The following is a 13,212-nucleotide window of genomic DNA, read 5'->3' on the forward strand; positions in this document are numbered from 1 at the left end:
TTTTTTTTTTACCTCAAGTACCTGTTCCATGGGTGTGTGCATTTCTTTCAAGTCATGAGGTCATGTGGGAAAAATGCATTGAAAAACAGTCATGCCATAACATATCGCAACCTGCTTTTGCGTAATAATCTAGATATTTTAGGTATCAGCCCCATCTTAAAACATGCATTGAATGTATCTTCATGGTTTTGTTTGCTTTTTTGTTCCTCTTCTTGTCCTGCCTCTGAGGTGAGAGGGAGACATTTTAAAACTAAAGTTGGCAACATTCTTTGGCATTGACACACACATAAGTATCACCTTATTGCTCACTTTTTCAACACATGAAAAACACAAAGAGCTGAACCAGATGTTCAGGTTCTGATCTGAATACCAGTTGCGTGCATAGCAACAAAAGTGTTCGCGTATGAACTGAATAAATAAATTAAAACTTTTTGTCAAAATGAAATGCTACTTTTTGTTTGTCTTGGTGCCAAGTAGTCATTGCTGTTTTGTCTCTGCATTGCACTTTTCAGAGATAAGTTTTAACTTAAACAATGGATATTAGATATTATGTTGACTATATCTTGAGAGTGTGTTGAGATGTTGTGGCTATCAATACTCATGGTAACTACTCATGGTAACTTCTAAACTTGTTGCTCATTCTGGTAACCTAAAATCACTTGGCAGAGATTTTATTCCTGCAACAGAACAACAAATGTAAAAAGTGTATTTTAAGAATACACTAAAGTATTATTGTGTTATAGTATATGAATTAGCAATAGACCGGAAAAACACTAAAACAAATGTCCCAATTATTACTGGGACCCACTGTGAACAAGTTGGTCTGGAGCAGCAGTCCTGTGTTGAGGAGGAGATCCCTCTGTGTTCTAGAGGTGTCTCAGACGGGCGTGTTGCCTCACCTGGTCCTGTGTTTACCTCAGATGGTAGGATTAGGAAGCAGCCATGTGGAAGATATGACTCTAATCCATTGTGCATTTACTTGGCACTCAGACACGGTCCTCGGCAACGCTTCCGCTCTCCTAAAGGTAAAGCAACGCCCTTAAGGAATGCGAGAAATGAGACTTGATCTTGAGACTCTCAGAGAGTGATACTGCAATGTTTTGACAACCACATGGGCTGCAGTTTGCCCTGTGGAGGAGGGTCGCAGGTGGACTGTTTGGGTATCTGTGTGGAGGGAGGTTATGATTGTTTCTTATAGCGTTTCTGTGGCAGTCATCAACCAATTGACAGATTCAGATACACAATATAGATGAGTGTATAAGATACTGTCAATTAGTGAACTCTAGAGTTGTGCCTGGCCTCTGCCAAACGTTCTATCATATTATTTTTTTTCATTTAGAAACGTATTGAATATTAAACTCTCTCCTAACCTACAGTAGCTCATAAGCTGTGCTTTAAGTCTCTGGTATGTTGTAACAACCCTTTGTTCTTCCGGCGAAAAGTACATGAGTTCATATTTTTGTTAGCTGAACCATGTTGCTTTTTTAAATTGCCTACTCCAGTGAATGAAGACCCGTAACTTGTCACAAGGAAGACTTTCCTCGTTGACTTAACCTTTTGATACATTTGTTTACCTTTTTTTTTAAAGATATTTTTTTGGGGCATTTTAGGAATTTAATTGACAAGACAACTGAAGACATGAAGAGAGAGAGAGAGAGAGAGAGAGCAAAGGGCCGCAGGTCGGTGTTGAACCCTGGCCCGCTGCTTCAAGGAGTAAACCTCTACATATGGGCACCCACTCTACCAACTGAGCTATCTGGGCGCCCAACTTAGCCTTTGTGAAGTAAACGAGTATATCCCAAATTTAAGTCCTATGTTAACTTTGATAAGTAAGTTTCACACAGGGAAAAAAAGATGGTCAAATCTATGAATGTTATCCCCTTTTTGGAGACTTTACAGCTTTATCTAGTGTGCTTTTGGTCTGACTTGCCCTTGATGTCGAAACCACATCACCACCTCCATCACAAACGGTAGAAAGCAAGTCTTATTTATCCAATGTGCTGATAATTAAGCCGTTCTCATTAGTGACATAATTGGAAATGTAATTAGCAATAGTAATAATTATTGCATTAAATACCTTTTCTCTTTAGTTATCAGGCTCATTCACACTGGTAATTAGCAGTCACAGGGATTTCATACTTTTGTCCTAATTCATTATGGTCACCAATTATTTCTGTTGTATTTTACATCAATAAATCATTACAGCATTCATTTAGATTTTTCAATAAACATACAAACACTGTGCTTGCCTCACACACATTTCAGACTACAATTCTAATTTTCTGGAATACCAAAACTACATTGTTTCAGCTTTTTCTTAACTTCACTTGTCAATTAGCAACAGGAAGAAGGAGGTTTATGGGAGATGTTGTCTTAATTTTGAGAAACACAAAGTAGTATATTTTTAAAGATGACATTTCATTGGCTGGACTTTCATAGAAAAAGCACCCCTTTCTTCTTTTACTTTTACCAGCTGTGGCCAAACACAGGAGTTGCTGCCTTTGTCACACTTGTAAGAAAGACAGTGTCAGGATTTTTGGTTTTTCCCCTTTCGGTCTTATAACCTTTTACATCAATCGGCACCTACAAGGTTGCTTTTTTGACAAAACAAAGTAGTTCTCACAAGATTAAGTGCTATGATTATCTCATTTCAAAGAAACTACATGTGATGCTAAACAGTGGTTTTATGTTTATCTACAGAAATCAGATGGCAGTAGAGTGAGCATCGGGCAGAGGTTGTTCAACAGGAAGGTGAGTCTTAAACTATTCATCACTCACTTAAACTATTAATCTCAAAATATTCATCATGCTATCACCTAATTTTCACTGGAAATTTACACATGTGTTTAGTAGGTAAGACAGTGACGGGTAAAAAACATTTCAAGTATAAATCGCGGCTGGATTGGTTCGCAATCAGGTCAAAACTAATTGATTTGTATATCAGTTGTATGAAAAAGCAGTTGACAGTTTGTTGAAACAGTTCTCAAAGCAATTTTTTATCAGTGGGAAATTATTGGATCATTGACTTTGCTTTCGCAGAATATGGCTTGTAATATGCAGTATTAGTGTTTCTGCTCCATGTTGAAGTTGCACCTCTGTTTCGAGGAACAACTTAATTGTCTCACAAGCAGCACGCACGAGTCATGATACCCCAAGGCCTAGATTAATTAAGCTATGAAAACCCACGAGCAGAGAGCATTCAGCAGGTGCCTGTTTGCCTTGGTATGGGACTTGTTTTTGGCAGTGGTGCAGTGGCTCATTATAAATCTATAATTAAGTTACAATTTTATTTGCTTTTTTTAACATACGTCATAGGGGATCAACATGGCTCAAACTCTGATTCTGTTAAGTACACTCTTGGCTATATTGCGATTGTATCCTCTATTCTTCCTCAGGAAGTATACTTTGACAAAAAAAAAGTGAATGCAAGGGTGAGAGGATCGCTCCCTGGTTGTTATCCTGTGCTTCCTATAGGTGTTGTTGTTTTGAACTTGCTGTCGAGGAGCATCTTGTAATTCTTAAAATCTCTTGATTTGTTCTTAATCCAACACAAGCTGATTTGCACTCTCTCACCCCCTCCTCCCCCTTCAACACGCTCTGCATCTCAGCACAAAAACAAACATTGCACCCTCCTGCTGGCTGAAGGGATGGTCCTCAGAACCCCCACAGCTAAGCTCATCCCGTGTTAGGGTGTCTTGGCAGCGCTAAGTGAATGCGATGAAGCCGCTCTCTCAGGGCAACGTCTGTTATTTTGAGTCACCTGCCAGCAAAAAGGGAGGGCGAGATGCACAGCAGGGGCCTGAAGGAGGGATGAGCAGGGCTGTGGGAGAGAATCCCCCTGCCTGCAGGGTGGTCAGACTAAATGAGAGTCACCACCACAGCGGTAACGTGTGCCAAGAGCTCGCTCAAGCTAACAATGTGGCCTGTGGAGGGGCAGACTGGGAAGGAAATTGAGGTTAACAACATTGTTACATATTAAACAGGGCTCGTCTGTGCGCACAGGATGTGGAATGGTTAATCCTTGAATAGTTAAGCATGTTATCTAGCAATGAAATCTGTACGAAATTGTATGAAATCAATATACTTGTGGTTCTTTCTGGATATGCTATTCTAAGGAACAAAGGATGAGTAAGACATTAAAGTAACAGTGAGGTCATATTTGCTGTGGAAAGCTGCAGTAAGACAACTTTGAGTTTTTAGTTTTAATATCTTAAATTACTGTTTCTATAAAACAATCAGCATTTCTTAAAACTTGTTGATTTCAGAATAGTTCCAAAGAAATGCTCATATTTCAATTACTGTTACCTCTGAGGGGTCCAGATATTTTAAAATATTTAAAACACAACTCAGCGAAACAGAATAGTTACATTTCAATCTAACAGTATGTCCATAACCTCTCTTCAAGTGAAGTGACTGGTCAGCAGGTGTTAATAAAAGAGTGTTTTCACAGGTGCTAATTGTACATTACATTACATGAGTTTAGGTCTGAGCACTGGTTTTCACAGCTCAAGCCTCACAAGTGAATTTCACCGCTTTCCTTTACTCTTTCCCCCACTGTGCTTTGCCCAGGGGAAAGACGCCTTCTACGTGTTGTAATAAGGGTAGCTGATATAATGAAGGTCATTGTAATCAGAGCTAATGTGCCAAAGAGTCAAGACACTGTAGCTTTATTTGCCAGCAAGGCCCGGCATTTGGTACCCATGGGGATCAGGCTGATAGTGTTATCTTTTCTAACCTGACTCTAATACAGGCCTTGCTCCGCTGTTTGTGTCAGTGTCGGAGCTGAACTTTTCCCAGTGATCCCTTCCATGTGTGGATGGGCATGGATTGGGCTACACTTTGCTCCATCCTGGCTAAATCCTATCCCAAGGTGTTTGGCTTCTCTCAGTTCACATACTGTATTTAAAGAGCTGTGCTCCCTCTCTCTGACTGTCTGACTTGGAATACAGAGTGGGCTCACATAGGCTTCGATTGAATGTACTTGACATAGAAATATTACATTGGCGTCTGCTGAAGGACTGGCTCGGAAGAGATGACCTCTAAATCTAATCCTGTCCCTCAGGATATGCAAATGTCCTCAGCTCAAATTTGATTTGTTTTTGTCAGTTCAGGACGCAGCAGTTTGTTTACAACTGTTATCTAACACAATGTAAAAAACGGATGGTGCACATACGTAGCTCTACTTTATAAGATGTTTTACAACCTTGCTCACCAGACTGTTTAGATATTAAGGTCTTGTATAATTTTGCCTTAAACTTTGGCATTGGGATTCCTTTTTCTTAGCGTGGCAAGATAAATCATACAGCAATGTTTAGCTATCCAACTGAAACAAGGCCGATAAAATGATCCAAATACAGTAGTGAATAATTTACTGTATTAAGTTATCGTTTAAGTTATTTGTAAAACTGGTTGATAATTAAATATGGTAGAATATAAACAGAGGGCTATTGTAAAAAGTTGACTAAGACAATTTTAAAACTGTAGTTGCAGAACTGACGGCTCACCCTTTTTTCATTTATGAGAATTTGAACCCAGAGGTCTGATCACCCATACGTGACTTGATATTCATCAGGAACCCCTAAGTCCCCCGAAAAATAAATAAATAAATAAATAAATCATCTCTACCGGGGATCCCCAGCAGAACGTGAAGGAAGAAAGAACTTGATTACCATTTCTCTTATTTTTTATACTTGCCTTTTAATGCACCTTTTTCCTATTCATCTGAGCGCCTCCAGGAAAAAAAAAGGCTACCCATATCTAACCCCATGCAAGTCCCCTGGTCCCATCATTCAAACTTCCAAGCCTCTCTTTGTGGCTTCCTAGAGGACCACGGTGAAATGATCTCTTTTGTTTCGCATCATTAGTTCCATCTGTTGTGCGAGCAGGCCTGTCTGTTCCGGAGCATGGCAACGTGATGGTCGCCAGGGGCGATTGGAGACGCTACCGTCCCGGTGGCTTGTGGCTCGACCTCCGCCACCACCATTGCCTCGTCTGTGATCCCCATGACACTCTAACTCTTGCTCGACTGTTTTAACTTATTTATTCATACATCTGCAGAAAATAGAAGCACAAGTGTGCTTCATATGCATGAAATACATTGAATTTAGTTGCTTTTTAAAGAGAGGAATTTAGCTATGTGATGTTATTTTTAACCTTGTAAAGCATCATTGATACTCATGCCGTAGTTGAAGAGCAGTCTATAAGTTAATAAAGGTGAGTGATAGTGAAGCAATATTTACTTTGTAAAAAAAAAATTAATCTCGTGATTGCATGCAGTTTAGTGTACAGATCACGCTACTTGTCAATTCATATTGGATGTCCACTTTGTGTCGAAAACAGGCTATAATAGGTCAGATTTGTGTGCTTTTTTCTTCCAGTCATCAGTAAATGATGCACCAACAGATGTAGCATTTTCTCTAAACAAGGAAATATATTATTCATGAATGAACATGAATGATAAATCTTCAGAAAGTCTTAGCGCTGATGGGCATACACAATTTAACATCTGTCTTTCTCAGAATAATTAATCGCATACCAGAACACTTGGGACTCAGTGTTAGATTTTTTCCTCTCACTTTACTTAATGTAATTACTTCTTTAAAAGCAAAACATTCTCTAAAGAAGACTACGCTCCACTATAGAAGAATCCAGAAAAAATGTAGGTAAATCTTCTTCTTGTAAAGACGTCTTTTTAGCCATATGCACTGTGAAGCCATGCAAACCTCACCGTACCAAAGACGGGGAAATGTGGCTTTACTTTCTAATTGTAATTCATAATTTCCAAATGAATATTTCCATAATGTCTCCCAAGTGAATTGTTCTGGCCTTATCACCATAGTCTGAATGTACAGCACAAGGGCATCTGTGTGCATGTCATTGCGGAGATCACCAGATCATTTTCATCGAAGACGGAGCCATCAAAGGTCATTGCCATCCAAATGACCTAACCTTGCAATGTAACACCTGCGTGTAAAAGTGGACTCATCCTATCTACTGGGATGGGTGTAATATACCTCTAATGTATAAACTGCGGAAATAAAATAAGAGTTATAGGTTGGCGGAGGAGGTTCAGAGTGGGCTAGAGAATACTGTAACTCTATAGGGTGAAATAGCAGTGTTGCTATCACCCGAGGTGACAGGCTATTACCAAAGTGCTGTATTTGTTGGAATTATTATGAAATAAAGTCTGCTAAAAAGGCCAATATTCAGTTTGAATTGATTCCTGGAAAACTCCAGAAGTGAATATGCTTTCATTTTGATAGCATTACTATGGACAAAATGTGTTGTGTCAGTTTCACCTCGCCATTACTTTGCTCCATTAAGGCAAAACCGACTGATTTTATTTTTGCCCAGTCTATTTTCTGTGATAAAATGAAAATCTGAGAGCTTTATTAAGTCTGAATGACACCTAAAGCTGAGAGCCAACAGGAAAATAAGTCATGTGGGATCTAGTTTCAGTTCATTTTTGCTCAATTCCCATCTCCTGATCAAATACTGCACTTTCCAGTAGGGGCCTAATGGGAGTGTCAAGTTCACTAAGGCCATCTCTCTTCCTCCGACTCCATTACCTGATAACAGCACTGGTTTTGATACTTATTTGCACAGTGCAGTGAAGCAATGCTTGTGCAGTGCACATGTGTAGGAGGTTGTAATTTAAGCTATATTGAGGCCGTTTTATTAATTTCTACAAATCTTCCCTGCACATGTGTCCAAGTTTCATATGGGCATTAACCCATCTCATTTTCTTTGCTGTACCCTGACTATTTGAACTGTTCTTTTTAGTGAAGCTTTTGAATGCTGCTACTCTTTAAGCCAAACAAACATGACCACTGATGCCTTGGGTTCAGGGCCTTTCCAACAACCTTTCAATAAAACAAGCTCAGCTGTGAGACATACAGGATCTCTCATGCTGGGCAGCCCCGCTGAAAATACCCTCCCTCCTGTTTCAAAGCCATCAGCTTTTGGTTCCCCCAGGAGAGCCAGCATTATCCTGCAGGGTTTATTTAAACTTGTTGGGAAGGTCTTGCCTTTTTCATGCAGTAGGTTGTGTGACATTTAGGAGAACCTCACTACATATGAAACTGATTTTATTTGACTTATTGATCCAAGTTTCAAGATGATGGCAGATTTTTTTATATGGCCTGCATGGTGCTGGGCAGGCAACACCTGCAGCTCATTTGCCTGTGGTATGAGCATAATATGAATGATGCTGAGATGCCTGGAAAGCCTGCTGTGTTTGTCAGATTTTTAACACTTTGCAAGTGACAGTAACCTGAAAGGTGAGAAGATGCGGAAGAGAAGGAAGGAAGGAAGGAAGGAAGGAAGGAAGGAGAAAGACAAATTAGGAAAGATGACAAACACATCCCTTACAGCTTGATATTAAAGTCCCTGATTTGTTTTTATTCACCTTTCCTATTCTTACCTACAGTATAAGATATTTACTTATACAAATGTCATTTGACCATCTCAGATTTCAGGCTGTCAACTTATAGAACTCTACTTTACTGAATATAGGCACTTTCAGTGCATCAATCAATTTTTTTAATCACTTCTCCTGCCTCCTAAATTGTCAAACTGGTCAGTTTCTTTATTACTTTTTAGACCATCTTGGGAGGAGAACTATGCTTTGGCTGAGACATTACTGCACCATTAACCCATTAAGACCACTGGAAAGGCTACTTATTCTCTTAATGATGTTTTGTCCTTTTAAAAGTCCTCATCTTCATCCACTAAAGGATGAGTACAGCAGAGGAGCACCCCAGGGACTGAGGTCATCCCAAACTTCTTGTCCCAGCACAGGAAGTTACTTTCTATGAAATGAGGCAGGACATTTTGCATTAAAGTTGAATTTGTTGAGAGGTGATGGGGGTAGTGCAATGCCACATGAAAATTATTGTGGGGTTGGATAAGTTGGCAGGTATTTGTGATTAGTTTGCTGCCCACTAATAGCTGTGGCAGTAGGAATAATGTTAAAATGATCTTTGTGTTTTTAAACAAGTGTGTTACATGTCATAGTGGATTTCTTAACTGACAGAGACCATATATTGTCTTTGTGAATGGCTACAGTATGTTGATTGTTTTCATATATCAAAACTTGGCACAACTTGGTTAGCTTCATCAAGTTGTTATAAATACACTGTCTTTGAATTGAGCATTGTGAAAGGATTTAGGAATTTTTTTCATGGGAGTGTACAAAATGATAATCCTTCCACTGGCAAGCTAGGACATTTAGCTATCAACACCCCTCTATTATGGTTTGTGTTATGGTTGCACAAATGAATTGTTGCTGAACTAAAACTTTGGAAAAACAGTTTTTTAAGTCTAGATTTTAACTCCTAAATCTGAGGGAGGGATTCACGTAAGGCTGGTTTGAGGAGTAGTGCTGGCACAGTGGTAAAATATATCACTGTAGATGTACAATATTTCGCTATTTTCCCCCCCAATCCCAGCACCTTTGGGCTGCCTATAAGCACATATCATACGGGTGAGGTGTAGTCAGTGATATACATGACATGCGTCTCTAAGGACCCTCTGATTTGTATAATATCCTTCAGACAAGGTCATAGCAGTGCCTGTGTCTTTGAAGATAGAGGAAAGAGAACATGTTCCCTCTTTATTGTGCCTGTGGAATAGAACAAACGTGAGATCACGGTGTCGAGGGGCTTCCACTCTTCAAAGTTGATATGAATCAGACATGAAACGATTTAGATAAAGTGATAGTTATCTTGATTCCTGGCGCCGCCCGTTGAATAGACAAAGTAACGCGTAGGGAAGCTCAATAGCTGTGTTTTAGTGTGAAATCCTGGGGAAACGTATCCATCTGGTGTATGAATAATTTAGATGGCTCAAGTTGGTTCCTGTTGCTGTTGTGTTTGCACTCAGCTTTCTCTCTCAGCTCAGCACCCCCACCACCCTCCCTCCCTCCTTGACATCACTCCTGAGGCTTGTTTGTGATGCTTAAAGGGAAGTTGGGCCACATGAGGAATCGTGGGGAGGAGAGACTCACTTTCCCTCTTTGCTGTGCATTCTGTCTCCCTTCTTCTGTCTTTCCTTCACAAACCTCAGATAAACAGTTTAACACACACACACACACACACACACACACACACACAAAGGGCTGCACAATTATGGCCAAAATGATAATCATGATTATTTTGATCAATATTGAGATCACGATTTATTATCACGACTATTTGTTGATTTTTACTTAAACAAATTTTATTGTCACATAGTCTATTTATAACTGCTTTCACATCCATATTGTGCTGCATTCCTCTTATGTTGAAGTTGTATGTTGTACATACATACAGCTGCAACACATGTAAATGAAAATTATCTGAAATAAATAGCCTAGGATATATATATAAAAAAAATGTATCTCTGAGAAAGCTCCTTCACTCGTTTTCAACAATAACTGATTAAAAGAGCTAGGGAGAGAGAGGGAGTGTGATGGACGTATGCTTCTCACAGAGTGACAGCTGACTCATTATGAATGGGAGTTACACAAGTGAAGTGTATAAAATGTCTCGTCACTGCGCTGCATTTTTATGAAATATGATATTCTGGCCATGGGTCACATCTCTCGCCCAGGTCCAGCAGGCTCCGTCTCACACGCTATTACTCTACAAACTGAAGCTAGTTGCATTCAATAACTTCTTCTGTGTTTTTTGCCGTGGCCACCGCAACATTGCTTTGTTTGTGGAGAGGCAGTGGATGCACCGGTGCGACCTAGAAGAAAAATGTTAGTCGCACTCCAGAGCGCTGTGAGCTAACAGACATAAACTAGCATTGGTCACTGCTGTTGTCTGAAAAACAACACAGGCGGGACAAAATGTTGCATTTACTAGTAAACTGGTAAACCTTGAGACCGATGTATGACCTGCTATCTGTTGAATTTTCCTCATGTTAACTCTGTCCTCTGTGACTGTCTACATCTAGAAACTAAGCTGCGCGGTGCAGGGAACAACTCTGACTGGCACATGATCAGAATGTGGTTCACAGAGCGGTAGATTGGCTTTGCAAAAAAAACCCGGAATGACCGGAATGACGCATTTAAAATACCATTCAAACACGCAACTTTGATCGTGGGAAGCCAAAATCGGGATTGTGATTAAAATTCAATTAATTGTCCAGCCCTATACACACACACACTGGCAATACATGAGTAGAGACACTGTGCTCTGTTTTGAACATACAGTACATCTTGTACACCTTTTGAAGTTTGAAAGGCTTGGATTTTAATAATCAAAATCTGATAATTTGCGTGTGCTCAGCATTGTGTTAATAAGACTGGGTGTGACCGATAATAGATTTTTTACTTGGCACTTATGAATGCATTATGCAGCACTTAACAGAGATGTGTCAGAGTTGGGGAAAGTTTTTCATGTATGGAACGTGAGTGTAGGCAGTTTAAAAATGGATTCAAAGTGCTGAACTGCCAAAATGACCCCTTAAGTAGACACACACACACACACACACACATAGTATAAGGATCTCTCTTATACCAAATTTATATCTTACTCTTTACAATTGCTCACATACAGATATGTTCTGACAAACACATGCTGCAGACACATATAACACAAAAACATGCAAATCCACTAATATAAAGGCCAGCTATACTTGCCCTGCATTGATTAATTTAATGTAAAAATGCAAACATGCTCAGGTTGAGTTGTGTCCTCTGGTGTAATCCAGTCCCTGTCTTTAAAGGAACCAGTGAGGATGAGGGAACAGGCATTGAGGAATAGGAGGAGGAAAAAGAAAGAGAGAGAGAGAGAGAGAGAGAGAGAGAGAGAGGGAGGGGGGGAGGGGGATGTGACAAGCCCTTGGAATCTCAACCTCTCTCTCTTGGCGCCCGCACTAATCAACCCCTGTAATTTATGCAGAAAATATGATTTATATTTAATTTCACTACACTTGCATTGTTAATTTGAGATGTAATTAACGCGTCGCCACGGCAACTAATTTCTCAATGCCGTAAATTATCACCGCCTTTTCATCAAAATTCAGTTACTTTGGCTCCTGTGTGCAGTGTTGTGATGCAATTAGGTTACCAGGGCAACCCCAAACTGTTAATTTCCTTTTGTTATATTGCAGCAAGGCAGAAGTTTTTATACCACAAGTCGTATTCATCTTTTTGGTGAACAGTATTTTTTTCCTGACAAGGGGGGGACAGGGATGTTAACGATGCCTGTGGAACATGCTGCTCATGAACACAAGTATCCAAAACTTCATGCGGCTTTTTCCAACTCTTGTTATATTGTTGTGAACTGATTGATTGCTGAGACTTCTCTGCTATTGCAAGTAAAGGTGTTTCAAAGTTGTCCTTTGGGAAAGGCCATATTTGTCAAAGGGAATCTATATACATGAGAAATGTGTTCATTGTTTAAATTTAGGAGAGCTTGGTCTTTCTTCCTCCCCCAGTCCCTCTTTCCTCTCTCGCTCACTTTCTGTCTCATATGTACAAACATGCTCACACCACCAAACACACACACACACACACACACACACACACCACACACAACACAACACACACACACACCACACACACACACACACACACAGCAATAGCACATTTCCCGTTATCATCATTTTATTCCCCCAACAGTGACTGTGAAATTACTCAATATTTTAATCAACTGTATCTAATTTGCACTCCAGCAGAAGATAGGGCCACATGTGTGCTGTTGTTGCCCTGGCTGGCACTGAGTATGCCCACCGGATGCCTATGAGCCGCCCTGGATTGCCGCGCTTGCCAGTCTCTGTGGCCCACTCGACGCGTCCGTCTCCAATCCATCCCCCCCTTAGCTAGTCTTCAGTGGAAATATCAGGTCATTGGCTGCTAAGCTCTGGTTAACTGCAAAGGTAATTAAATTTGTAAGCAGGCTTTTTGAATCTTTTTAGCCTCTTTGGTAATACCGACAGGGATTACAGCGTTTTTGAAGCACAGCTCTATTTTGACGCCGTGGCAGAAAGGGGGCAAGTCCCAGTGACCAGACAGGGTTCACAACAGACAAACTAACTGACTGAAAGACCCAGGGCCATGAAGTCTTCTTCACTGTGGCTACACACAGGGATGAATGTCAAGAAAATGGAGCAGCCCAGCCAGGGTGAACGATGCAGTTCTGCACAAATGTGTCTGTTGTTTCTTTTTTCTAAAATAGTCAAAACAAATTAATTTATTATTTGATACTGGCACCCTCAAATTCC

Source organism: Etheostoma spectabile, chromosome 7 (assembly GCF_008692095.1).
Source record: "Etheostoma spectabile isolate EspeVRDwgs_2016 chromosome 7, UIUC_Espe_1.0, whole genome shotgun sequence".
Lineage (NCBI taxonomy): Eukaryota > Metazoa > Chordata > Actinopteri > Perciformes > Percidae > Etheostoma > Etheostoma spectabile.